The sequence below is a fragment of the Canis lupus genome, chromosome 6, assembly GCF_011100685.1.
Source record: "Canis lupus familiaris isolate Mischka breed German Shepherd chromosome 6, alternate assembly UU_Cfam_GSD_1.0, whole genome shotgun sequence".
Classification (NCBI taxonomy): Eukaryota; Metazoa; Chordata; class Mammalia; order Carnivora; family Canidae; genus Canis; species Canis lupus.
In genome coordinates, this window is record NC_049227.1 from 30,870,087 (window position 1) to 30,896,983 (window position 26,897).

Genomic DNA, 26,897 nt, shown 5'->3' on the forward strand with positions numbered 1-26,897 from the left:
GTCAAAGGATAAGCCACTGTACTTCTAAACAGTTTATATTCTCTCCAAGGAGTGCACATACCCACTCCCACTTGACCCATACAACTACTCAAGGGCTGGCAACTATCCCAGAAGAGAAGCCACAATAGTAACTTGGTGGCAGTTAATCATCTGTGGATTCTTACTGAGTACCCAGCATGATTGTAAGCACTAAGATACTTCCTCCTCCTCCCCAATCTGCAAGTGATGGGGGCACAGTCCTAACCCCAGTGTTATACCATTCCACAGGAACTCCCATCATTCTGGCCTGGCAGAGACGGACAGGATTCTTGATTCCAGAGGGAAGGCCTCAGCGAGCTTCAGACAAATTGACGATGCTCCTCCCCTGGATGGTTTTCTCCCCTTGTGCCAGCACCCCAAACCAGAAAAAAACATTCAGAATCCAGAAACCTTTCAATTCTAGATGTGACCACTTACCTTCTATTTCCCATTTCATCCTAAGTTCAAAAGTAATACATGAGCACAAGCATGTTATTTAAAAAAGTTTAATCCTAAGAGACTTCGCATGTTTTATTGTAGCATTATTCACCATCACCAAAACGTGAAAGCAACCCCAGTGTCTATCAGTAGATGAATGGATAAGCAAAACACAGTCTACACATCCAACAGAATATTCTTTAGTCTTTAAAAAGGAAGTGAGTCATAACATCCCACAGCATGATGAACCCAGGGGACATTAGGCTCATTGAAGTCAACCAGTCAAAAAAGATCAATACTGTGTGAGTCTACTTATAGGAGGTACTTAGAGTAGTCAGACTCCTTGAGACAGCAAGTAGAAAGGTGGTCTCCAGGGACTAGGGGAGGAAGAGCAGGGAGCTATGCTCAAAGCGTACAGAGTTAACTCTGCAGGACAGAAACAGTCTGTGGAGATGTCTGGTGGGAAGAGGTGGCACCACAGTGAAATGTACTTATTAATACCCCTCAGCTATGCATTTCAAAATGCTTAAGATAAATTTTGTTCTATATACTTTACCACAGTTAAAAATAATTTTTAAAGGAATTAAGTACTGGTACACACAACAGGGATAAACCTTGAAAATATTCAACTCAACAGCAAAGAAACAAACAATCCAATCATGAAATGGGCAAAAGACATGAACAGAAATCTCACAGAGGAAGACATAGACATGGCCAACACGCACATGAGAAAATGCTCCGCATCACTTGCCATCAGGGAAATACAAATCAAAACCACAATGAGATCCCACCTCACGCCAGTGAGAATGGGGAAAATTAACAAGGCAGGAAACCACAGATGTTGGAGAGGATGCGGAGAAAAGGGAACCCTCTTACACTGTTGGTGGGAATGTGAACTGGTGCAGCCACTCTGGAAAACTGTGTGGAGGTTCCTCAAAGAGTTAAAAATAGACCTGCCCTATGACCCAGCAATTGCACTGCTGGGGATTTACCCCAAAGATACAGATGCAATGAAACGCCAGGACACCTGCACCCCGATGTTTATAGCAGCAATGTCCACAATAGCCAAGCTGTGGAAGGAGCCTCGGTGTCCATTGAAAGATGAGTGGATAAAGAAGATGTGGTTTATGTATACAATGGAATATTCCTCAGCCATTAGAAATGACAAATACCCACCATTTGCTTCGACGTGGATGGAACTGGAGGGTATTATGCTGAGTGAAATAAGTCAATCGGAGAAGGACAAACATGATATGGTCTCATTCATTTGGGGAATATAAATAATAGTGAAAGGGAATATAAGGGAAGGAGGAAGAAATGTGTGGGAAATATCAGAAAGGGAGACAGAACATAAAGACTCCTAACTCTAGGAAATGAACTAGGGGTGGTGGAAGGGGAGGAGGGCGGGGGGTGGGGGTGAATGGGTGACGGGCACTGAGGGGGGCACTTGACGGGATGAGCACTGGGTGTTATTCTGTATGTTGATAAGTTGAACACCAATAAAAAATAAATTTATTATAAAAAAATATTACACTAGGAGAAGAAAACCAGATGCCTGAGGACACATACAGTATGGTTCTGTTTACAGGTTATCTCCCACTTGCCACAAGTTTGCATTACACCACTTCACTTCTACAGAAGACCTCCATTACTACCCGTTTTTGCTAACCAAAAGAAATCAAAAGGTCTTCCCTTTTCAAAAAAGGGGAGGGAAGGGCAGCCCTGGTGGCGCAGTGGTTTAGCACCGCCTACAGCCCGGGGTGTGATCCTGGAGACATCACCTCCCACATGGAGCCTGCTTCTCCCTCTGCCTGTGTCTCTGCCTCTGTCTCTCTCTGAATCAATCTATCTATCTATCTATCTATCTATCTATCTATCTATCTATCTATCTTTAAAAAGTGGGGAAGGGGGATCCCTGGGTGGCGCAGCGGTTTGGCGCCTGCCTTTGGCCCAGGGCGCGATCCTGGAGACCCGGGATCGAATCCCACATCGGGCTCCTGGTGCGTGGAGCCTGCTTCTCCCTCTGCCTGTGTCTCTGCCTCTCTCTCTTTCTCTCTGTGTGACTATCATAAATAAATTAAAAAAATTTAAAAAAAAAAATTAAAAAAAAAAATTTAAAAAGTGGGGAAGGGAATGCTCTTCACCTGACACCACGTCAGCTCACGAAGATTTCAAAGGAACATCCTGCTTTCAGACAGCAGGGGATGTATGAAATGTCCAGAAGTGGCAAATCCACAGAACCAGAAAGTAGTTTCATAGATGCCAAAGGCTGGGGGGTGGGGGCACATGGGTGGGAAACGACTGGCTGCTAATAGGTTCAGGATTTGTTTTCAGAGTAATGAGAATGTTGTGGAGTTACAGTGTAGTGATGGTCACACATCTTGGTGAATATACTGAAAAACACTGAATTCTGCACTTAAAAATAGGTGAAAGGCATGTGATGTGAATTTTATCTGAATAAAAAAACTCAGATGCTTAAGTATACAGCATAGCAAGTGTCCTGCACCCCTCCCCAAAGCCTCACCCTCCCACCCCACGCCCACTCCCCTCACTGTTGTTACTGGACTGTATGCACAGCTACATAAGTACTTATGTACTCTTACAGGTTTGGGTTTTTACGACCTAAATGGCATACACAGCATAGCCACCTGTCACTCTACAACCAGCCTGGGTGACTGACTATACCTCGCCAGCACAGGCAGACTGGCTTCCTTCCTCATCACAGCACCACCACAGGACACAACCACCATCTCTCCCACCAGTCTCTGGAACTGATCCCAACTCAAGCAAGGCCACAATCCACAGCCTGGTGCCTGTCTTTGTGCATGTGCATAATTCTTTCTTTGAACGACTGGAAACAGAGCGGCTGGGTCAAAGGGTATGCACAGTTTAAACTGTTAATGCTAACAAAGGCTTCCTGCCCCACCACCACCACCACCCCCAGATTCCCAGTGTTCTGTGATCTTGAACTTCCATCTAACCACTATGGGCCTCAATGTTCTCATGGATGAAACCAAGCAGAAGACCGAGTCAATTTTAGCACTAACATTGATCTTGTAAGCCCACAAGACCCAGAGGATGAAGGATGGAAAAGGAGAGGCTCTGGAGCAAATGGCAAACCTGAGCTCAGAGTACACTCACAGCCACTACAGCCGGACACCTGACCGAGAAAGGCCAAGGCAGGCAAGCAGAAGGACAAAGATGCTAGAGAGCTGAAAAGTATGTACTCTGTGAAACAGGACCTCAAGCTGCCAGGCTGGCAAGCTGCAGGGCAGGGCGGGGCCCTATACCCCCAAGGTGAGGGGCCTACAGCTAGGCTCTGAGGAGTGACTCATCCAGACCACAGGTGATGCCAGCAGGTACCTTGAGCAGTAATCAACAAGGATGCTCACCACACCTGAAGCTGGAAGAACAAAATTGGTCAATAAAAGCCAGTAATAGCAAAAGATTTAAGGAAGAGAATTTTGGAAAGGGGAGGTTTATTTTTTTGTTTGTTTTTTTTTTTAAGGCTCACACAATTAATGTTGAAAACTCAGTATCTGTCTCTGCTCCAGGCACCTACAGCAGAGTAAAGTCAAAGTTGAAACAGGGACGCCCGGAATACTGGCATGAAATGAAAATCCTCATCCCCGAGTCTCAAGGTCATGGCTGAGGTTTCAAACTGGGGCGTGAGAAGTGGAGAGACTGATTGGTTTAGAAAAGAAATCACATTGAAAGCTCACATCCCTTATGAATTCTAAAGAATGCCATAAGGTCAAGTCACCATGGAAAGAAAAAAGAGGTCACAGAGAAACATAGGAAAAGCCTCGATGTGGCAGCTGCCTCCCAAGGGGACAGAAGAACATGGAAAGTGGATGTTTGTGGGGAAGAGCAAAGGCCCAAGCAGGACACGGGCAAATGCAGCAGGGACAGGAGAGGGAGGAGGGAGGGGAAACTCATGGACATTGCAGTGACCCCACAGGGAGGGCTACCAGGACAGCAAGACTCTAAGGGTGGACCATGGCCCACCCTCAACAGCATCACCTGCACAGGAATGTGATGGGAATAGAAAGTGTTAAAATGGAGGTTCTACGGAGGTTCTATGGCCCCATTCCCAGAATTAATTCAACTAGGGTCTGAAGGGAAGGTCAGAAAGCTGCATTTTAGTAAATACTTAGGTGATTTCAACACACACACTAAGTGTGAGAACCACTGCATCAAGCAAGGAGAAGACATCCTACAGAGGGTAAGTAGGAAAGGGGAGAAGGAGCACATTCAAGTGCTCACCCCCCAGGAGCCACACGTGACCCCCAGGGTTAGCCCTGATCCTCCCGCTCCCCAGGGCTCCACAGAGCTCAGCAGGCAGGGGGCCTTCGGTCATGGCTCTTAGCAAGGCTGCTGGGTGAGGGAAGCTAGAGACCCACCTGGCACGGCCCACACACAGCCATAACTGGAGCTTGTGCAAGCTGAAGGCAGGCAGAAAGAGGGCGGGCGTCATGTCCACCAGTAACCCCCCTGCAACCCGGCCCATGCTAGGAGGGAGAGTCCACACTGCCTCCCCTCAGACGGGGCAGAAGGACCTGGTGGCCTGGCCATGATCTCTCTGGGCTCTGGACAATTCCCTGGATACCTAGAAGTGATGTAGGCTTCCTATGCACGTGAGAAACAGACTCTGACATATTTGGAACAACATGATAATATATGACAAACCAGGAGGCTATTTCAAAAGGCCCACAGAGATGTTCTGCAATCCTGACAACTTCCCAGAAAATCTTAATTATATCTAAGAACCCAAAGCAAGGAAGATTTGGAGGAAGCAGAGGACAGAAGGGAGAGGAGAAGGAAGCTGGGGAAGGGTTTGGAACATTCCAGGCCAGAAGGCTGAATCCATCTCTCTCTGTACCAATGGGATGTTTCTGGTCTGTTTATGGTCGTCTCTTTGTACTTGATTGACTACTACAATCAGATCATGACATAAGAATGAAGTCCTCCTCTTACCAAGAGTCAAGGAAATTCCCCAAGGGAGGCTAGAAGTCCTCTAGGGTGTTTGTGTATTAAATGAAAAAATAACCACTCTCTCCACACATGGCACCCCTGAGATGCTGGATGCGTGAACTAACTCCCAAACCATTACAAGTGCCATGCAACATCAGCAGATAAAAAGTATTTCTTCCTCTTAACTAGTAAGGTGGAAAGGCAGATAAACTGCATAATAAGGAATGCAATGAAACGCCGGGACACCTGCACCCCGATGTTTATAGCAGCAATGGCCACGATAGCCAAACTGTGGAAGGAGCCTCGGTGTCCAACGAAAGATGAATGGATAAAGAAGATGTGGTTTATGTATACAATGGAATATTACTCAGCTATTAGAAATGACAAATACCCACCATTTGCTTCAACGTGGATGGAACTGGAGGGTATTATGCTGAGTGAAGTAAGTCAGTCGGAGAAGGACAAACATTATATGTTCTCATTCATTTGGGGAATATAAATAATAGTGAAAGGGAATATAAGGGAAGGGAGAAGAAATGTGTGGGAAATATCAGAAAGGGAGACAGAACGTAAAGACTGCTAACTCTGGGAAACGAACTAGGGGTGGTGGAAGGGGAGGAGGGTGGGGGGTGGGAGTGAATGGGTGACGGGCACTGGGTGTTATTCTGTATGTTAGTAAATTGAACACCAATAAAAAATAAATTAAAAAAAAAAAACAAAAAAAAAATAAGGAATGCAGGGCGCCTGGGCTCAGTCAGTGTCTGCCTTTGGCTCAGGTCGTGATCCTGGGGTCCTGGGATGGAGCCTTGCACATCAGGCTCCCTGCTCAGTAGGGAGTCCACTTCTCCCTCTCCCTAAGCCCCTTCTCTGACTCAGGCTCTCAAAAATAACATCTTTAGAAATATATGGGTATGTATATTTATATATATATTTAAACACATATATTACATAACACTATATTATATGTAAATATAAAATAACTTAAATACATACCTATACTTAAGTATTTATATATATAAATATAAAATACGCACACACCTATACACACAGAGGTCTTGGACCCTAGTTCCTGACACATGGCTCCCAAGTTCTTTGGAATTTCCGGATGGAAATATCTTTTGTTTTCATGAGGTGACTCTTGGTGGGCTATGGGATGGGGACTGGCCACCAAAGAGACCAAGCTGTGATTAGAAGCTTGAAACCTTCAGTCCCACTCCCTAATCTTGACGGAGGGGAGAGGGGTTAGAGACTAAGTTTATGATCCATCTTGCCTAGGTGGTCTAACCATCCATAAAAATCCCTGACCTATAGGGTTCGGAGAGCTCCAGGGTTGGTGAGCATACTCACATACCAGCAGGGGCAAGCACCCCAACTCCACAAGGCAGAAGCTCCTGTGCTCGGGACTCCAGCAGACCACACTTTGTGTACCCTCTTCATCTGACTCTTCACTGTAGCCTTTGTAATATTTTTTATAATGAAACCAGTAAATGTGAAGAAGTATTTCCCTGAGTCCTATGAGCCATTCTAGCAAATTGCCGAACCTGAAGAAGGGGTGGTGGGAACTCCAATCTATAGGCGGTTTGCTCAGAAGCACAGGTGGAAACCCAGGGCTTGAGACTGACGTCGGAAAAGGAGGCCATCTTCTGGGACTGTGCCCTGAGACTGTGTTGTCTGCACTAACTCCAGTTTATCAGAAATGAATTGCACTGTAGGACACCCAGTTGGTGTCCCTAAATTTGAGGATTGGCTGGTACAGAAAAAAGCCCCACACATTTGGCATTAGTGTTGTGAGTAGAGTAGAAGAAAGCATTTTTTTCTTTTAGAGATACACTCATCCCACAAAAGCATTTTAGAATTCTAATGCTGCACCCTCATGTTTTCACCCAGTACATGCATGCTGAGTGGTGGCCATGGGTCAGATGCTCTGGATCCCATGGGGAGCAGAACATGCTAGGCTACTGCCGTCCAAGAACTTACATCTGGTTTGTGGCAAATGAACAAATAAAGGAGATAATTCCTGATGGTAACAAATGCCATGCAAATATAATAAGCAGGAGGCAGTGCAGGAGTGGGGATAGCTCTTTAGACAAGGGGAGATTAGGCTCTTTGAGAAGAACAGTTAGGAACTACGACGACGGGAGAACATTCTGGCAAAGGAGTGGTGAATGCTATGGCACGGGATAGAGAGGCTTCTCTGAGGACAGAAGGCAGGCCGGTGTGGCTGACGCATGATAAACAAGGAGCACAGTGACTGAGTAGCAGAGAAAGCAGGTGTCGGTTGAATCCCACAGGGCCCTCTGGGGCCATGGGAAGAATTTTCAGGCAAAGCCAATGAAGGGTTCCGAGCAGGGAAGTCATACAATGGCATTTGTTTGATTATTTTTAAGTCATTCTACCATGTGAATTATGGATGGCAAAAGAATACAATGGAAGAGACCAGTTAGGAACTACTGCAACATTGCAGGCAGCAGATGGTGGCGGCCTGAGCCAGGCTCACGGCCGTGAGACCAGAAACAACGGCTATCTTTGGTGTATTTTGGAGCAGACAAGACCTCTGGATGGAAATGGGAGGTAAAGTATGCAGAGAAACTAAGGCTGACTCCTGAGATCGCTGGTCTGAGCAACCATTGATAGCACTTATTGAGACAAGCGTGGCAGGCAGACCCTGAAGTGGGGACACTACCTTGGATTACCTAGGAGGGCTCCCTTTAATCACAGAGATTCTTACAAAAAGAGAACTTTCTCTGGCTGAAAGACAGAGGAGATGCAGTAGAAGGAGAAGTCGGGTTCCAAGTATGACATGCAGTCAGTGACCCGCTGCTGGTTCAGAGATGTAAGAACCATATGTAGGGCCTGGAAGAGGGCTGCAGAGCTAGGGGGTACCCCAATTGTCAGCCAGCAAAGCAACAGGGACCTCAGTTCTATAATCACTTGGAAATTATTTCTGCAACATCAAAGGAACAAGGAAATGGGTTCACCCCTAGAGTTTCTGGAAAAGAACACAATCCTGCCAAAATCTCAAATTCAGTCCAGAAAGACCACATCAAATTTCTGATCTCCAGAACTGTAATATAACACACGTGCATGGTTTTAAACCACTAAGGTCCTAACCATTTGTTACCACAGCAAGAGGAAACTAATACACATAAGAAGACAGAGGAGGAATCGAAGGCCAGGTGGAAAGAGCAAGTACTCTGGCTCGGACCTTAGAAATCCAGCGGAGCAGGCCAGAAGGCAGGTGGTCACACACACACACACACACACACACACACACACCTAATGGAGAGGCCAAGAGTCACACCTGCCTCCTCCATCCTCAACTCCAGCAGGTGGAAAGCCCACGTACTCAGGAACTGGGTCCTGCTCCCCACTCTAAGTCAGACAGCAGCACAGCATGTGGAGCTTAACAACAGTGGGGTAAATGTTGGTTGTCCTATTAAAAAAAAAAAAAATCTCAAGGTGCCTGAGTGACTCTGTCCATTGAGCATCTGACTCTTGATCTCAGCTCAGGCCTTGATCTTAGGGTCATGAGTTTAAGGTCATGAGTCTAAGCCCTGCCCAGCGTGGAGCTTACTAAAAAAATTCTCATTCCACATCCCTACCCTCATTGTCACAACCCCTTGCTCTCAACCGTGGCCAACCTCCTCCAGAGAGCTGCCTACACTAGCTGTTCCCAGTTCTCGTCCACGCTCTCCCAGCACACTCTCCTGACCTGGCCTACTGACCTGCTCTTATCAATGTCACCACTGGCTGCTGCTAGATTATTCCAAATGCCATTAGATTATTCCAATCCACTAGATTATTCCCAACTTGTTTGACCATCAGCAGCACATGACACTGTTGTTCAGTCTCCAACTTCAAGCATGTTCTTCACTGGGCTTCCAGGACACCCCATTCTCTCAGTATCCCCCTTCCTCCGCAGACACTCCCTCAAAATCACCTGTGCTGGTCCCTCCTCCTCCTGTCGACAAGCTCCTAATGTGGGAGGCCCCAAGGTCCTGACCCATCTACACTTACTGTTTCAGGGATCTCATCCAGTCTTGGGGCTTTAAGTATGTTTATTTGTCCACACCTTTCAAGTCTGTACTTCCAGCCCACAAAAGACATGCCTCCTTCCTGTCTCCTCTAATATGTCCTGCTATCTCTAACTCAGCACCTCTGCACCAGAACTCCTGCTGGACCCTCACATTCCTCCTCTGCCCAAAGCTGGCCGCATCCTGGTTAGTGGCAATGGCATCCTTCTGGTTGCTCAGGCCTTCCCTGTTCCCACTCATACATCACAGCCAAAGTCGCACCGTAAATGCCCAGCCAGTTCTCACCACTGTGACCACCCACCCTGCTTTCAGCCATCACTTCCCATCTAGATTCTTGTGATAATCCCTTTGGCTCTCCCCCCTGCTTCCACCCTTGCTCCCCTATACTCTCATCTCTAGGCAGCAGCCAAAGTGGTCCTCAAAAACCTAGGTCAGATGATACTCCTTTCTCAAAATCCTCCAAGTGACTCCCCATTCCACACAGGGGAAAAAAAAATTAAAAACCTAACCTTCTCACTGCAACTCATAAGGCCCTGCAGGATCTAACCCACCAGAAGCTTCTATGACGTCACCTCCTCCTAGTCACCCCTCGCTGCCCCTGGCATGTGCCAGGCACACCCTCACCCTATGCTTACCAGGCTACCCCCTCTGCCTCAAGCGTTCTCCTACCAGATGACCACTCCTCCCCCCTTCAAGCCAATGCTCCAAAACTACCTTCTCAATGACGCTCATCCTCACCTGTTTAACATCAGACTCTCCCACACCCCTGGTCTCCGTTAGCCTGCTCTATTTTTACTTTGCTTCCAGCAATTATCACGTTCTGACATACCTATTTTATCCTATCTGGGGATGACTGTGTGTCTCCCCCAGACTAAAATGTAACTCTGCAAGAGCAGGGTCTGGATCTGTTTGGTTCAATGTTAGCCAAAATTCCAAGAAGCCTATGATAGCCAGCTAATGAATGTTTATTTTTAAAAGGAATACATGAACGAAAGAATAAATGAGTACTTCTAGGTGAATGCCTGGTCACCAAAGGCTCATGACCCAAATGACTGTCCCGCCATCTCTGTATCTCAGCTCATGACTTGCCCAGCACGTGGCAAGGTTAACAGGAACCAGCTGAATGAACACATGACCATTTCCTTGGGCTCACTGGACCCAGAGACCCCAATACCACCAGCTTCTCCATCTGGGCCTCAAGAATTCCTCAAACCCAACACACAAACCCTCCTCCCACCCTCATCCCCAGCTGGCAGTCCAGATCCTGAGAAAGATGGCTGGGAATGAAGGAGTAAGATTTGTTATGCTGGTGCTCAAGTGGATCTGATGAGCAATTAGACAGCTGGAAGAGGCAGCTGCGCCCCTGCTGCGGGCACCATGCCACTTGGAGAAGCAGCTGGTGGTCCAAAGGCTCTGTGTGGCTGGGCGCCCAGAGCCCCTCAAGTGGCTGCTGCCTCTCAGAGGTGGGAGCCAGGGAAGCAAAGAGCCTTTCCCAAAGATGTGGAAGGACTGAGGCATGGCTGCCAGCACCCGAGGGCGGGTGTGAGGCAGGTATGGGAAGTCGCCCTCTGGGACAGGTATGACAAACAAACAGTACCGGTGGAACAAGAGTCGAGCCCATGTTCACAGTCGATAAGGACAAATCATAATGTGATTACATCACCTGACTGAATTCTCTCATCACTCCTAGAAAGTACACATATACCCTTGGAGTTGGGAAGACCGAATTCCTGAGAAGTCAGGAAGCCAGTGGGTAGGGAAGCGGGCCAGGTATGGCTCAGACTTCCAGAGGACACCAGAGGATGCTGCCAAGTAGGAACCCCACTCCAGACATTCTTGGCAGTTCCCAGTTTTCCAGCTTACAGCCCAGTAGTTCAAATGCTTTGGGACCTGGTGCGAGTGGGAGTGCAGAAGTTTCCTTCACATCATTACCATGAGGTTTGAGGATGGGGCTTGTGGACAGTTTTCTGTGTCATTAAACTCTGTTTCTAGAAATCCTTATTGATCATTTGTAAGGACAAGTGGGACCTGGGAGAGTGCTACAATCTTCTTTCCAAATATTTGCTCAATGGCTTCTGCATCATCAAGTTTAGGCATGAAAAAAGCTAAAAAGCAATCTCCTGAGGATCTGTAATCTCAACGGCCATAATAACAACTATATTAAGTTCTTACTGCTGTTCCAAGTCCTTGCCATACGTTATTCCATTTAAACCTGAGCAAAGCTCCTTGAGGCAGGAACTATTACTGCTGCCACTTTATAGATGAGCAAGGTCGTGGAGGTCAGGTGAGGGACGTGGGAGCTCTGAGGAGCAGCAGGCGAACCCTCCACTATGCCATCTTCCCAGCACCCTGTGGTCTCTCTGCATACCTGCAGTTCCCCAGGTCAGCTGTCCATGCCCCAAGCCAAGCACAACCCTGATTTCTTGTGGAAGAGAACCTCCCACCCCCTCACTGGATGCAGACTGGACCTCCCAGATGTCAGCTCTTCCAGGAAGCCTACCTTGAACCACCCAAAACAGCCCATCACTCTACCCTCTCCATCTCTCATGCGCTACAACTGGGTCAACTGCAACCCAATGGTTCCACCATCTGTACACAGATCTGCTTTTATCCCTAGTGAGGATTTACAGAATGGAAACAAATAACCTGTTGCCAAAATATAGCCCCAGGACATGTGGCAGGCCCTGTGCTGCTCCTTTAAGAGCCTGTACACAGTAGAGCAAGGAAGCAGGTGGTGCATTTAAGGCACAAGCCAGCAGGCACAGGGAGCTGCAGAATGAGCTCTCCCCAACCACCTGATCTGATCCTTCAGGCTAGCTCTTGGTTGGCTGACATCTACTTCCACCCATTCTAGAAACCCTCTTTGCTGCCAGGCTTGAGGCCCAACTGACTACAGCAGCTTCTCTCCTGGGGCTCTCACCAACGCGTCGTCTTCTGATACCTCACCTCTATGGACTGAGAAGAAGTAACGAACCACAGGTGTATGTCGGGGATGGGGGGGGATGTTGACCCCTCCTGCCCCAATTCCTTCAGTTCCTGTCTACCCCACTTCCTCCTCCTGCCTCTGGGCCTTTGCATATGCCCTTCCACCAACCTGAACCTTCTGCCCACAATGTCCATCTTATCTTTCAAGGACTGTTTGATGTGATTTCCCACAGGAAGCCTACCCTGCCCATCCCCACCACAACCTAGGTGAGTGTCTCCCACTCTGGCCTCCCCCAGCTCTGGAGCTCTCCCATCTGGCTTACCTCACTCTTGTAGAAGGCTTCCTGACCTCTTCATCTGCCCTCCCCACCCTCCTACAAGCTCCACGAGGGATCTCCTGCATCCCAGAGCCCAAGCACTGAGCTGCTACCCAGCAGGCACTTAACAAACATTTGATACATACAATGAAGAGTGAGCCAAGAAATGAACAGGGAAATGGAGCATGGAATAGTCCAGCACACAGATGCTGGGCACCCAATGGCTAATCTAGTGTTTACTACGGGCCAGGAGACATTCTCAGAACTTTAACGCAGATTCCAAACTCAGTAACAGCCCTGTGAAGTAGCCTTGCCCTGTTTTATAGAGGAGAAAAACAGGCACGGAAAAATCAGGTGACTTACCTAAAGTCCTGCCATTGGAGAGAAGATAAATACAGACACAAACCCAGCAGGCTGGTTCTAAATCTGTCCGCTCAGCTACACACGATGCTGCCAGTGGCAGACTTTGTACGGAGACCCCACACGAACCACACCTCCCAATATCCCTGTGCTCGTGCGGTCACTTTCCACGCTGACTTGGACGGGCTCCAGCCAATGGGGCATTAGCAGGCGTGAGACAAGTAGAGGCCTGACAGCCTTGCACACGGGGCTGTCCCCTGGGACGGCTCCCCGAGAACTTGGAGATGACCAGGTGTGCCTAAGCCCAAGCGAGGCATGTGGAGCCTTCACGTGAAGGAGGACCAAGGGACGCAGCCACCAGCCAGAACACAGTGCCGATGCAGCAGCCCTAGCTGGACTGGCCCAGAAGCCTCCACCCACCCATTCTCCATCCCCCAGGCCCCTGAGGAACTTCAGCCGTGGCCTCGCAACAGGCAGCACAGAGGAGCCATCCTGGCCGCGCCCCACCTCAATCTCTGCCTCGCAGCCATGTGAGCAAATAAAATGGTGGTTGTTTTAAACCACTAACTTTTGGGGTGGTTCGTTAAGCAAAAATAACTAACAGAGACACTGCCTTCCTTTCACCGATAGGATCATGCAGTGATCACGCAGCACCCAGTGGGGTACTTCTCAAGTGCTTACTCATTCGGCAGTATTCACAGGGCATACTGTGCGCCAGGCACTGTCTGGGCCTGGGATCCGGCACAGAAGAAAAGAGAGAAGGCCTCAGTTCCCAGAGAGTCTATATTCCAGTGGGGGAGCCAGACAAGCCAACAAATAAATTAATTTTTACATCAAGCAGTGCCAAGAGCTACAGAGAAAAATGCAGCCGTGTCAGGGGTGCCCAGGACAGATAGAAGGGCCTCCTGGTAAAGTGATATTTAAGTGAAAACCTTAAGAAGGGGAGACGGGTGCACACAGATCTCAGGGTAGGACATTCCAGGCCAAAGGGCATGAACAAGGGTCTTAAGAGTGAAATATGGCAGATGGGAAGGAGGGAAGGTGTCCGGGGCAGGATGGTGGAAGGCAAGAGAGGAAGAGGAGGGCAGGGCCAGATCATGTCCAAGTATGAAGGGAAGCCCAAGAGGCCAGAGGGGACAGGACCCAACCTCTATTCTCAAAGGCTCCTCCTCGAGGCAACAAAGGTGCAACAGTAGGGAAGGGGCGGCCCATGTAGAAGCAGAAGCCGAGGCCTCTGACTGCTCTGACCAGGGAGGCAGGCAGGCTCAGAGCTGCCGGTCTCACCCCCATCTACCTTCCTTAGAGATGAAAATTAGATTGTCACTCTTACACAACCACAAGGTGGGAACAGGAAACGCATGTGGCTGCCGTCACAGGTGGTTTTCTTTTTTAAGACACACTCTAATGGCACCTCCTGAGCCTGCCACCTAAGGAACCCCATCTAAAGAAAAGCAAACCTAGTCCGGAGACCGTTTGGAAGGGGGACTTTTTCAGCCTTAATTGAGTCTTCAAATAAACTAAACAATATTGTAATGCTCTGCTGGGTAAAGCCACTACAGAACACAGGCCCTGCTGTGCGTCTGGTAAATGGGACGTGGGACCGGCGGCTCTCCGGGAGGAAATGCTGCACCTGCGTCAATCACGGACCACTGGTTCCTTTCTCATCACAAATCACTGCGCATTTCAGTCTCTCATTTATTCGCTTCATCTGGAAGAGGAGCTGCTCAAAGTTGGAAGATATTTATTTTTACCCACAGAATCATTTTCAGGGAAAAGCAGAAGGAAATGGACTGCACAGGCCACAGGAAAACGAAGCAAAGGCAGAAAGACTAAAGAAAGAATATAATCTGATAGGAGAGAGCTCTACCTAAAACTGCAGTATGAAAAAAAAATTAAAAAATAAAATAAAAAACTGCAGCATGGACTCCTGGTCCTGTCCATTTCATCTCCCAAATCCTTTGATGTTCCTTTAATTCCCATCATCCTCAACCCCAGTGCCAACTCCAGTAGCTGGTGTGGCTGAGGCTGGCTGCGGGGGCCAACAGCTCACCCCACACAGCCCTTTGCCCTGGTCAATTCTCTCTCCACAGTGGGAGGGTGTGACAAATTTAAAATGCAGATCTGATCTCTGTTTGGGACTCTTCAAAGACATTCCATTTTTCTTAAAGATTAAACCCTTTCCTGAGATGTAGGTGGCCCTGGGGACTCTGGGGCAGCCCACCCCCATTCCCCTCTCTGGGGTCCAGCATCGGCCTCTCCTTAGTTCTTCTGACACCTGTTCTTCCTCCTGCCTCAGGCTTTCTCCACCTATGAGGCAACTAGATAAACCTGGTGTGGGAAGGGGACAGCCTTCCTCTCCTTCAGTCCTGAGCTCCCACATCTCTTCCTCATAGGAGTCAGGTCTGTGGTTTACTATTTAGGGGACACCTGGGTGGCTCAGTGGTTGAGTATCTGCCTTTGGCTCAAGTCGTGATCCTGGGGTTCTAGGATCGAGTCCCACATCAGGCTCCCCATGAAGGAGAGACAGGCTCCCTCTGCCTATGTCTCTGCTTCTCTCTCGGTCTCTCATGAATAAATAAATAAATAACATCTTTGAAGAAAAAAAAAGTTTACGATTTAGGAGCAATTTTTATTGGGGGGAAAAAAATCAATGTTCTATATCATTATAAGAAAAACCTGCTCTCTTTCAGGCTTATTTTTAAACCAGTGCTATTACCACTTAGGTGGGTCCTTACCTGAGGCCTCACCAAACAAACATAATTAGATCCACTAATAAATTGCCACAACAAATCTGGAAGGAGAAACGTGACTGCTCTTTCGAGAACACAAAACTGTCATTTCAAATTAAGTAACAGTAACAAATGGTGAGACATGGGGCTCCGGGAGCTAGGCACATCTGTGTTTGAACATTAACCAGCCACCCTCCGTGTTAACCCATCCGCTTCACTCCCGCCAGCCACAGCCACTTCTCAGAGACGGGAAATGGTTTCTCAAAAATGGTAAACCATCTTCCATTTACATCAGACTAGGCCTATCAGTACTGAGAAGATGATTTTGCTTCTAGGAAGCCTAAGAAATTGTTTAGCATGTGTGATTTATATGATTATATGAAGGAAAAAACAGAATCTTCTTCCATTCTCAGAATTCTAGACCGACTTTATCCCCCTGACGGGGCAGGAGTAACCGCCAGGATCTCGTTCAAGCTTCCCCAACCCCTCGTACCCTATGAAACCCTCAGCCCGATATGCTCTCCTTTACCCATTAATAAACTCGTCACAAGGCATCAGAAGATATTACCAACTGCAAAAGGAGATGCCAGGCAGGTGAGAAAGAAACAGCCAGGTGGCAGAGCAGGAGAAGCAGGGTGCTCAGAGGTCAGCCGGGGCCAGACAGGAAACCTGCCCCCAGTATTCACTTCACAGAGCTGCATGACCACATGGGTGAGGGGACCAGGCTTTCGTTCTAGGATACACAGCACAGGTCCTAGAGTGGCATCAAATGGACATTTAGTCCATCCAGGTTCAGCTAGGTGCCTAGACCAGGACTGGACATGAGACACCAGGCCTGCACTGAAAGAGGAGAAAACAAGCCCCGTACTGGATGCCACCCCCCACGATCCCGCTCACCGAGTCTATGCACCAGGACACACGCCCAGCAGACATGCAGACTGCAGCTCCCCAGGAGTGTCAGCAACCACGTGCTTCTCCCAGTCCGAGGCTCCTACCAAACTCAGAGGATGTAGGGCTTAACAAAGAGTTTGAGAGAGTGTGGGTGTTTATAAACAACCTCACTCTTAAACACCCACCAGCCTCTTCGTGCAAGGTTTTATTTCACAAGCAACAATCTGTTCCACTTCTGAAAGCAGGAGCATCCACGATGTGATACCTTCCCCAAAGGATTTTCCAAAATAATTCTAACTATTGGGGATTCTCACCATCCATCCTGGTTGGAACCCAGCCTCTCCAAGAGCCACAAAGGAATCTGTGACATTAGGTAACAGACACAGATGTGCTGGACTTCTACAGAGATACAAAGTCCTAACATTAGCCTACTTCACCCACATGACTCACACATGCATCTGTAACCAGTGGCTCCTCTGTTTGAGCAGAGCAACAAGTAGTACTTATGGATACTTGAAAGCCCAACCAGATTCCATGAGGACAGAACCAACCCTGCAATCAAGGCCTTTGGTGTCTTCCAAATGGACAGACCCCAAAACCCAACACAACTATTTAATTAAATGTCCAGCAGGTGTCCAAGCCAAGATGAAGGCCCAAATAGGGTTATCAGCATTCTTGAACAGACAAGAGGTATCTCTTGAGCCTACCAACTCAGTTACAGAGCCACTTACTGAGAAGGTTGGTAGGACCTCTCATAGGAACACAAAGGCCATGGAATGATGTATTAGAGAAACATGAGTGACAAGAAAAGAACCATAAAAATTGACTTTGCTTTTTGACAATGTGACACATTTCTCTTAAACTTCTTGCCTTAGCTTATGCTGCCTGCCTTCTTCAAAGCACCTGTTTTATAAAGAAGATGTGGTTTATGTATACAATGGAATATTACTCAGCTATTAGAAATGACAAATACCCACCATTTGCTTCAATGTGGATGGAACTGGAGGGTATTATGCTGAGTGAAGTAAGCCAGTCGGAGAAGGACAAACATTATACGTTCTCATTCATTTGGGGAATATAAATAATAGTGAAAGGGAATATAAGGGAAGGGGGAAGAAATGTGTGGGAAATATCAGAAAGGGAGACAGAACGTAAAGACTGCTAACTCTGGGAAACGAACTAGGGGTGTTGGAAGGGGAGGAGGGCGGGGGGTGGGAGTGAATGGGTGACGGGCACTGGGGGTTATTCTGTATGTTAGTAAATTGAACACCAATAAAAAAGAAAAAAAATAAAAAAAAAAGCACCTGTTTTTTGTCCTCTTGCATACACCCATAAGGTCCTCATGGGATTTCATGCTGACCAACCACCAGCACCTTGCTTTGCAGCAACACCACCGTTCATGTATGCTCTGCTTCACCCCTACATGAAATAGGCTGTTGAAGAATGACAGAATTGCCAAGAGTGTCTTCACTTTCTGGTGGGCTACCTGTGATTTGAATTCTCTGATGATAATAGAAGGCAGCCAAAGCAGACCTAAGTGAACTCCTGGGATCAATGCTCTTCTCCATGAAAGTCAGCAGCCTAATACTCTCCTCCAACCAGAGACAGGACAAGAGATGGCAGCTTTCCAGAGAGAAGATGAGAGGGCTGCAAACATCACTGCTCACAGGATTTGGGGTCAGGACTGAAAAGTGACCTCCTCTCTTAAAGTCAGGGCGCTGCTAGCTTCCTCCAACTGGCCCTTTCCAGCCATTAGCTCTCTCAAGGTGTGCTGGTTGGTTTCTGCCCCACCACTCACAAGAAATTACTGTAGACACGCACTACCTATTGGAAGCCTGGACTCCACTTCCCTCAACTTCTGGGAAAGAGCATCCAACTTTTGTTTGGGAAGCCAGTCCTCCCCAAATTTCATCCACCACTGACTCCACCCAAGGGCTGCCCCAGGGCTGGTATGTGATTAGGGCTGGGCCAACCAGAGCCTTGCAATCTTCCTCACCAGCTACTGGTTCTGAGCTGGGCATGCTGGAGTCAGTGCAACCCCAGGAAGTATGTGCACAGTTCCACTACACAGAAGCAGAGGCTCTCCCCCATCTTCCACACTGGACTCAAACTAGAAAGGATCCAGGTCCCGAAGCTGCTGTAATCATCCTACAATCATGTGGGAAGCCTGATCTGTCTGATGATGGAACCAACATGAGCAGGGAAAGGCTGAGACAGAGAGAGACTGGGAAGTAAGGACAAACAAAGCAAGAAACAGACACAAGAGCACAGACAGATTAGGCCCTAATAATATCAAGTCCTTGACCAAGCATTGCCTAAAGCCACTATAAGTCTTTACATAAATCAATAAACTCCCTCTTAATATAAAAAAGGGATTTGTTATTTTCAAGATTCCTTGAGTCAATACCGAGTCAATCATTCTTTCCTCTTCCCCCTACCTTTTGTTTACAACAGTGACTTCTACAGAAAGACCAGGCCAAGCCCAGATGAGAATTTTAGTCAATTTTCATTAATCCTCTTAAAAGCCACCTAATACATAAATGTTACTAAACAATGCAGAAGTAACTGCTTAACTAGTGAGTGGGGGGAGATACTGGGGGCAAAGTCAGAACCTCTCTCTGCATGTTATGCTAAAATAAACTCCAAAATGTATTTAAAAGACTTAAAAATTTAAAGTAAGTCAAAGAGGTAAAAACTAGTTCTCAGGAGCTATAAGAACTTTCCAAATCAATGGACAAAACCACAAAGAAATTTCAACCAATTTTATTAGGTAAAAAAAATTTTAAATGCTACAAGTCAAAAAACATTACACAGAAAAATGGAAGAAAAACAAGTATTTGCCACAAAAATGGCCAAGAATAAGCAGCAAATACAGATCAAAAATGGAAAGCCTAAAAATCTAATAGGAAAAAAATAAAATCAAGATTGACAACAAATAGACTCTTCATAGCAACAAGCAAACTACAAATGGCTATTAACACCTGGGAAAAATCCCACCACTACAGACACTTAACACTTGTCATCAAATTAGCAGAGAGCAAAGATGCTCAACAGGCACACCCACAAAGCCAGTGTGGATGCGTTCCTGCTGGAAAGTGTGTTGGCTGCCTTTGTCAAGGGCCTCCAATGGCCTAGTGATTCCCTTTGCAGGAATCACTGACCTAGAGAAATCATAGAATCACATACGTACATGCATGTAAAGATGGTCATCACAGCAGTGGTAACAATGAAACACAACTCTTGTGCCCGGCCATAGCAAGGAGGGGGATGTGATGTGGCCACAAAGACAGAGGGGGAAGAGTGTTTAATGACATGCAAAAATGCTCATGATGTAATCCCAAGTGAAATGGGAGAATGCAAAATGATATTCATAGAATGATCCAAATTTGTTTTACATAGACACACAAAGATAAAAGGCTGCAAATAAGTACTTTGAAAATTTTAACAGTGGCTCCATCTGAATGAGGACATTGTCGTTTTTTTCCTTTCTCCATCCTAGTGCCTGCTTTTATAATTCATCTCTAATAAACGTAAAGCTCTTTATAATCAGAAAATGTACATGCACACTTCAGTGGAAATATACACACACACCAAGTACCTTGGTTCAGTATGTCGACATTTGGGGGACATTTCCTAGGTACATAGCACTGAGCTAGGTGTGCTTTGGAAAACAAATGCAAGTATTCCTGTCCTCAAGGCGTTTTAGTCCAGTGAGCTACCTACAACCCAGGAAATGGTGCTAAACAATTAAAAAGTCTACTAGCCAACCAAACGCTAAATGCAGAGGCAGATGTAGGCTCCATCTGGTTACCCACATGCCCCACATTTAATGTGCCTGGTGTACTTCTTGGCATATAGCATGGCTCAATGAACATGAACTACTGCCAACATGACCTTTACAGCCAGGGCAGGGTAGCCTGCCTTGCATCCACTGCCTACCTCCTCTCTCATAGCAGAAGCCCAGTCTTATTCTGAAAAGCCATGCTCCAGGCTAAAAGACCACATCACACCTCCTTTACCTAAGACCAGCCAGTAATCTGTAAACCCAAGTTGTTAGATGGGGCCTCCAGGAAAGCTTCTTAACCAAAGGACAGACAGTAGGCCATCAGCCCTGTTCGTGCAGACATGCATTCAAATGAAGACTTTTAAAAAAAGGTACTGCTGGGTTATGCTGAACAATCCCACATTTTTCCCCACTTGATTATTCCTGGGATCTTTATTCATTAAATATATATATACTCATATTTTTAGAAGTGTTGACTATTAAAAATAATGACAATCTAAAGGAATACCTCTTATGCATGAACTATTTAAATAAAAATAGGATTTTACTTTCAAATATTATTTCCCCAGTTCCCATTTAATGGAGTTTTTCCCTCCAATTATTTCTAATACCTGAGATCTTTAAGTTGAAACACTAAAGTATCATTAATAGTTTTGAAAAAAAAATAAAATAAAATAAAATAAAATAAATACCCGCAGACTGAAACAGACTGCCTTTCTTTCTTCAATCTAGTCTTTTGGTTAAACCAACAGCACATAGTAATTGCTGGAACACAGCTGATGGACATTTATTTAATGAGATTTGTGTTGGATTGATGTGAAGAAGCTAAAGATATAAAATCAAAACCTACAGTACTGGGAAATATATATGTAAAGCAGTTCTGGGTTATCTATGCAACCAGAGGTAGCATATATTAAAAAGAGGAATCAAGTTTTAAGTCACACATATCCTCTCTCAACTTACCCCCCAGAGCAGAAACAAGTCCTACAGTAATAGAAAACTGTACTTTTCCAATAACCCCTAAATTGTTATTTATTTTCAAATCCTTCCCTGCTTCTCTTCAGTTCCCTAAGGCCTCTATGCACTGCCAAAAAGAACTGTGATTATAAATCAGAATTTATACTCCGAACATATACGTATACACCCAGATCAAATTTACAACTTAGGTCTTAATCCACCTTTTATTGTGTTTACATTTTTCTGTTCCAAACACTGATTAATTTTCCTTTCAATAAGAGAAGCATAGAGTGCAAATCTGCTTTACCCAGAGGTTTTTCCATTTCTTTCCCCTGTGTTATTTTGAGGCTTGCCACTCAATCAGAAAGTAAGAAAACCCTGAAGACTATCCCAACATTGAGCAGGTGAAAATACACCAACAGAGGAGAGGAACTTGGGAGAATGAAAAGGCAGAAATAGTGATTTCCATAATAAAGCTCCCAACGCTGGCAATGGTGCACAGGGAAATATTTGACTGTACTGCTCCCATCCGACATGCCTAAGATGTCCCAATGTGCAAGTGCTTCACTGCGGCTTCCTAATCAAACTCCAAATGAAGTACTGTAGGCCTAGGGGAAAGGATTGTACATGGCATGCTGCAAACCTGAGCACTGTGCCAGCTGGTTCCGCAGCAGCTCCTGCCAACCCAGGGTATAGGCATGACAAGGGGTTTAACAGTTTGTGGCTACGTTCCCCCCCAAACTTATTAAACACTAGAGACAAAGAAAGGGAGAGAGGTCTGCTTCTGATCACCTGCCAAGACCGTAGGATGGGGTCAACTGGAAGAAAAAGCAAAGAAGAGAGGAGAGAAAGAGAGAGACTGGAGGAAAATAAAGACACCAAACCAGAGGGACTTAAAGAGAGTGGAAGACAAGCTAAGGGAAGAAAGAGGGGAGAAATGAGAGACAGAGACATCCATCCACACACTCATACAGAGAGAGAGGAGAAAAGAAAAACACAACCTGAGGAAGAGAGAAGGGAGACACACAGGCCGGGCGGGTGGAGGGGGGGGACCCAGAACCAGAGTAAGCAGATCATCAAGTCACACATTCAGCAGGCTTTTTCTGGGCACCCGCTACACTGTTGAGGAGAGACACAGCTGTGCCCAAAAGAGTTTCAGTCCCAAGCGCAAGTATGTCAATGTAGCACAGTGGGGAGTTCAGAGAGGAATTCAGAATAACCCCAAGACCTTTGGGCCAGAGCCAAACAATATTTAATCCTAAATAATACATCATTTTGAGGGATGAAATGGACAGAAAACACAAATCATCAAAATAAACTCAATTAGGTAGGACACCCAAAATGCATGTGCTCCAACAACAAAAATAACAACTTTAGCAAAATTAACAACAGCTGTGCTTCAGTGACACCAGCAAGAAAGTGAAAGGCCACCCAGAGAGTGGGAAAAAGTATTTGCATATCACATAATAAGGGCCTCGTGTCCAGAACATACAAATGACACACACATAATAAAAAAGGACAATCAACTCAATACAGGGAAAGGGTCGGAAGAGAGAGCTCTCTGAAGAGGATACACAAATGGCCAGGGGACCCATGAAAAATCATCAACGTCACCAGTCAGCAGGAAAATGCAAATCAAAATTATGAAAGTTATTATTTCACTTCCATGAGGACCCCTATAATAAGGGGGACAGGCGATCGATTCTGGCCAAGATGGGGAGTAACTGGAATCCTAGTTCGCTGCTGGTGGGAGGTGCCCTTTGGAAAACATCCTGGCAGTTCCTCAAAAAGTTAGTTACCATTTGACCCAGCAATGCCACTCCTAAGAACATACCCAAGCAAAACGGCATGTCCACAAAACAACTGGCACCTGAACATTCAAAGCAGCATTATTCACAACAGCCAAAGACAGCACCAGTAATCTATCCACAGAAGACTGGATAAGCAGAATGTGGTCCATGCATACAATGGAAAATTATTCAGCCCTAAAAGGAATGAAGTACTGATACATGCTACAATTTCAATTAATCTTGGAAACATGATGATGCTAAATGAAAGAAGCCAGACACCCATCACACCATTCACTTCATAGGGCATAGCCAGAACAGGCAAATCTAGAGAGGCAGACAATACAGAGAGGCAGACAATACATCAGGGATTGCTGGGGGCCGGGGAAAGGGGAAGGAGTGGCCACTTCAAGTGATCTGGTGAGGAAGACGGAACTGGAGCACAGAATTACATCAATAGCATAACTGCAATCCAGCTAAGGGTAATCACCAACCAGCCCGCATGCTGGAGAAATAATCTGTCCCCATGCCTTCTGACTGCCCAGCCCTGCACCCTTTAGGCCTATACCCAGCCCTGCACCCTTGGCCTATACCCTATGCCCTTTAGGCCTATACCCTATACCTAAAGGCCAATCAAAAAGGTGAAGTAGTTGACAGTTTTTTATTTTGGGGGGGTGGGAGGGATTCAAGCAAAGAAAATATCAGTGCTGAGGCCCTAGGAGGAAAAGAGATACCCTCCTGGAACAGACAAGCCCAGGTGGCCAGAGCACAGAGAGAAGGTGCAGAAGTGCATGGATGGGGAGAAGCGGCTGCGGTGACCACAGGCTGGCCTATGCTGAAGAGAGGCAACATCATCCTGACATTATGGTCTACTTCTATCTGCATGTGAAAAAGACCAGAACCCATGAAGTTATTTGAACGATCTGAATAGGTCATAGATGTGAAAGCACCTGATAAGCTCTAGGCACATCAGTACGAGATGGAGAACCAAGGAAGGAAACTTAAGGGCAGAGTCCCTCCAGGGGCACAGGGCTGGATCTTCATAAGGATAGTTCTCAGGGAACCATTACCATGCCCACTCTGCAGATGAGGAATATAAAGCTCAGAACTGTGACTTGCCTAAGGCATGCAGCTCAAAAAAGGGTTATTGGCTGGGGTACCTGGGTGGCTCCATCAGTTGGGCATCCAACTATTTTTTTCTAATATTCTATTTATTCCTTTGAGAGAGAGAGAGAAAACACACACATACACACACACAAGTGGCAGGGAGGAGCAGAGGAAGAGGGAGAACCAGACACCCTGCTGAGCTGGAGCCCAATGTGGGGCTCGATCCCAAGACCAGGAGATTACAACCTGAGCTGAAGGCAGATGCTTAACCAACTGAGCCACCTAGGCGACCTGAGTGTCCAACTGTTGATTTCAGTTCAGGTGGTTATCTTGAGGTCATGAGATGGAGCCCTACATTGGGCTCTGCGCTGGGTATGGAGCCTGCTTGGGATTCTGTGTCTCACTCTCCCCCCTCCCCGCTCTATCCCACCGCCTTCTCCAGTTCACACAATTCATTCTCTTGCTCTCTTAAACGAAAGAAAGAAAGGAAAAGGAAAAGGAAAAAAGGAAGAAAGAGAGGAAGAGAGGAAGAGAGGAAGAGAGGAAGAGAGGAAGAGAGAGGAGCATCCAGTAGCGTGCAAGAGGGAATCGCAGCTAGATAGCGGAAGAGAGCTGATCGAGCGGAGAAGAGAGCCTCTTCTCTCTTCCCGTTGAGGAAGAAGACAACTCCCTACCCTCTCCCCCCTCCCCTCCCGCACCCCGCCCTCCCCCTCCAATCCCCCCCCCTCCGAAGCCCCCTCCCCTCTCCCCCTCCCCGCCCCGCCTCCCCCCTCCAAAAAAGGAGAAGGTGGTATGGCCAGGACCCACTGGGCAGTCAGCCTGATCCCAGAGCCTCTTCCCCAGCACTTCCAGGGCTCACATGGCAAGTGCTCACCAAAGGGTGTCAGGCACCTGCACTCCTCCTGCACAGGCTGCTCAAAGCCCTGCTTTGTTCCTAGGGTAATGGGTTCCACACAGTAATGGAGTATCAGAATCCTCATAGCTTAGGGAGAAGGACATCCTTGTTAACAGCCAAGTTTCCTGAAGTTTCAGCTACCCACTGTGAGGCTCATTGGGAGACTAAGAACCAGAGCTGTTCTTTCTTTTACCAAAGGAAAAGCAAGCCCAGGATTGTTTTTAAACCACATCTACTACCAAAGCAATTATACCATGGGAAAGACGGCAGGGGGGATTTCAACATGGCTTTACAGATGTTTCCCCCCCTTAATGACCATAAGGTTTCATAAGTACCTTCAAACAAAGGCTTGAAGGTTTCATTCTCAAAATATGGACTGTCAGATTGCCTACACTAGGCCAACTGCTGAACACCCAAACTGGGGACACTTGTGAAGGGGAGGAGAATTTAGAACTATGCCCAGACGTTTGAACTGGAAACCCGCTACAACAAAGCCAGCTACTATTGTGCTGTAGGCTTAAATTAACAAAAGAGGCACAGCTCGTTAAAAAAACAGAGCCAGCGTCTTTATTGATGCCAAGCCCTCAGATAACCCTAGGAAAATTCTTATACATGCCAAAAAAATGAGCTGATAATTCGCCGAAAGGAAATTCAATTTATAAATATAGAAAAAAAGTATTCCATCTCCATAGCAACTCAGGAAATACAAATCAGATACAATCAGCTAGATTTTGTGCCTAGTGGTGTTTAAATGGTAACCATTCATTCATGCTGGAGAGTGGCCAATCAGCCCTATTTGGTGCAGACACCATCAAATGGACACAACCCTGAGCAGTAACATGGTAATCTATCACAGAAGTCAGAAAAAAACATAGCATTTCATCCCACAACAGTACTGATGGCACTACATTCTCTGAAGTAACTAGAAACATGGAAAATTGTATATACAAAAGACATTACTCGCAGCAGTTTTCAGTAAAACATTAAAAAAAAAAAGGTCTAATACAACAGGACATTGACTAAATAAACTCTGGTCTATGTCCTAAATGCAGTATGGCACAGTTGTTGCAAATTGGAGTTATCAGTCTTTTTTAGATTTTAAAAAGTCTTGAGGTGGATGATGACAGGGAAAAGCCAGGTACAAAAATGCATACACAGCATGAGTTCAACTTTTTTTTTTTTTTTTTTAATGTCAGCAGGGGGAAATAATCTTTTGAAGGGAGCCCTGTTTTATTTTCTCTAGTCAACTGGCATTTGGAGCCCAAGAGTCAACTTTGTACCCTATTTAATGAACCTGGCTAAATAGTGTCCTCCTTGGACAGTTTGACCTTTAAATGACTTGTTACAAGGCACAGTAAACCCTTATTCTAAAAAACACAAACAAGACCTCACTGTTACTTCCAGCCCAAATCATCTCTAGGGGAAGGAGTAATATTAATTTTCACTTTGGGTTTGATGATGTAGCTTTCTCCAGTCTCACTCAAAGATAAGCATTTGGGGCAGTCAAGGGTTATCGCCTGCTCATTAGTCAAAAACAAATGCTGACATTTGTCCGCATGCAGCTTTTTTGAATCTATCTCAAAGGAGACTGGCATTTCCATCGTGTTGAATGGGCTCTCCCAGCATTTGGGCAAGGATGATGGGCCCATGTACAAAGCAGTCCAGCTCCCAAAACAGGACT

The 26,897-nt window shown here is 46.4% G+C and overlaps 1 protein-coding gene across 8 annotated transcripts in view; it reads right to left on the bottom strand.

Annotated features, from left to right (window-relative positions):
• Positions 1–26,897, bottom strand: part of SNX29 (sorting nexin 29) — a 528,683-nt gene that overhangs the window by 271,144 nt on the left and 230,642 nt on the right. The window lies entirely within an intron of this gene.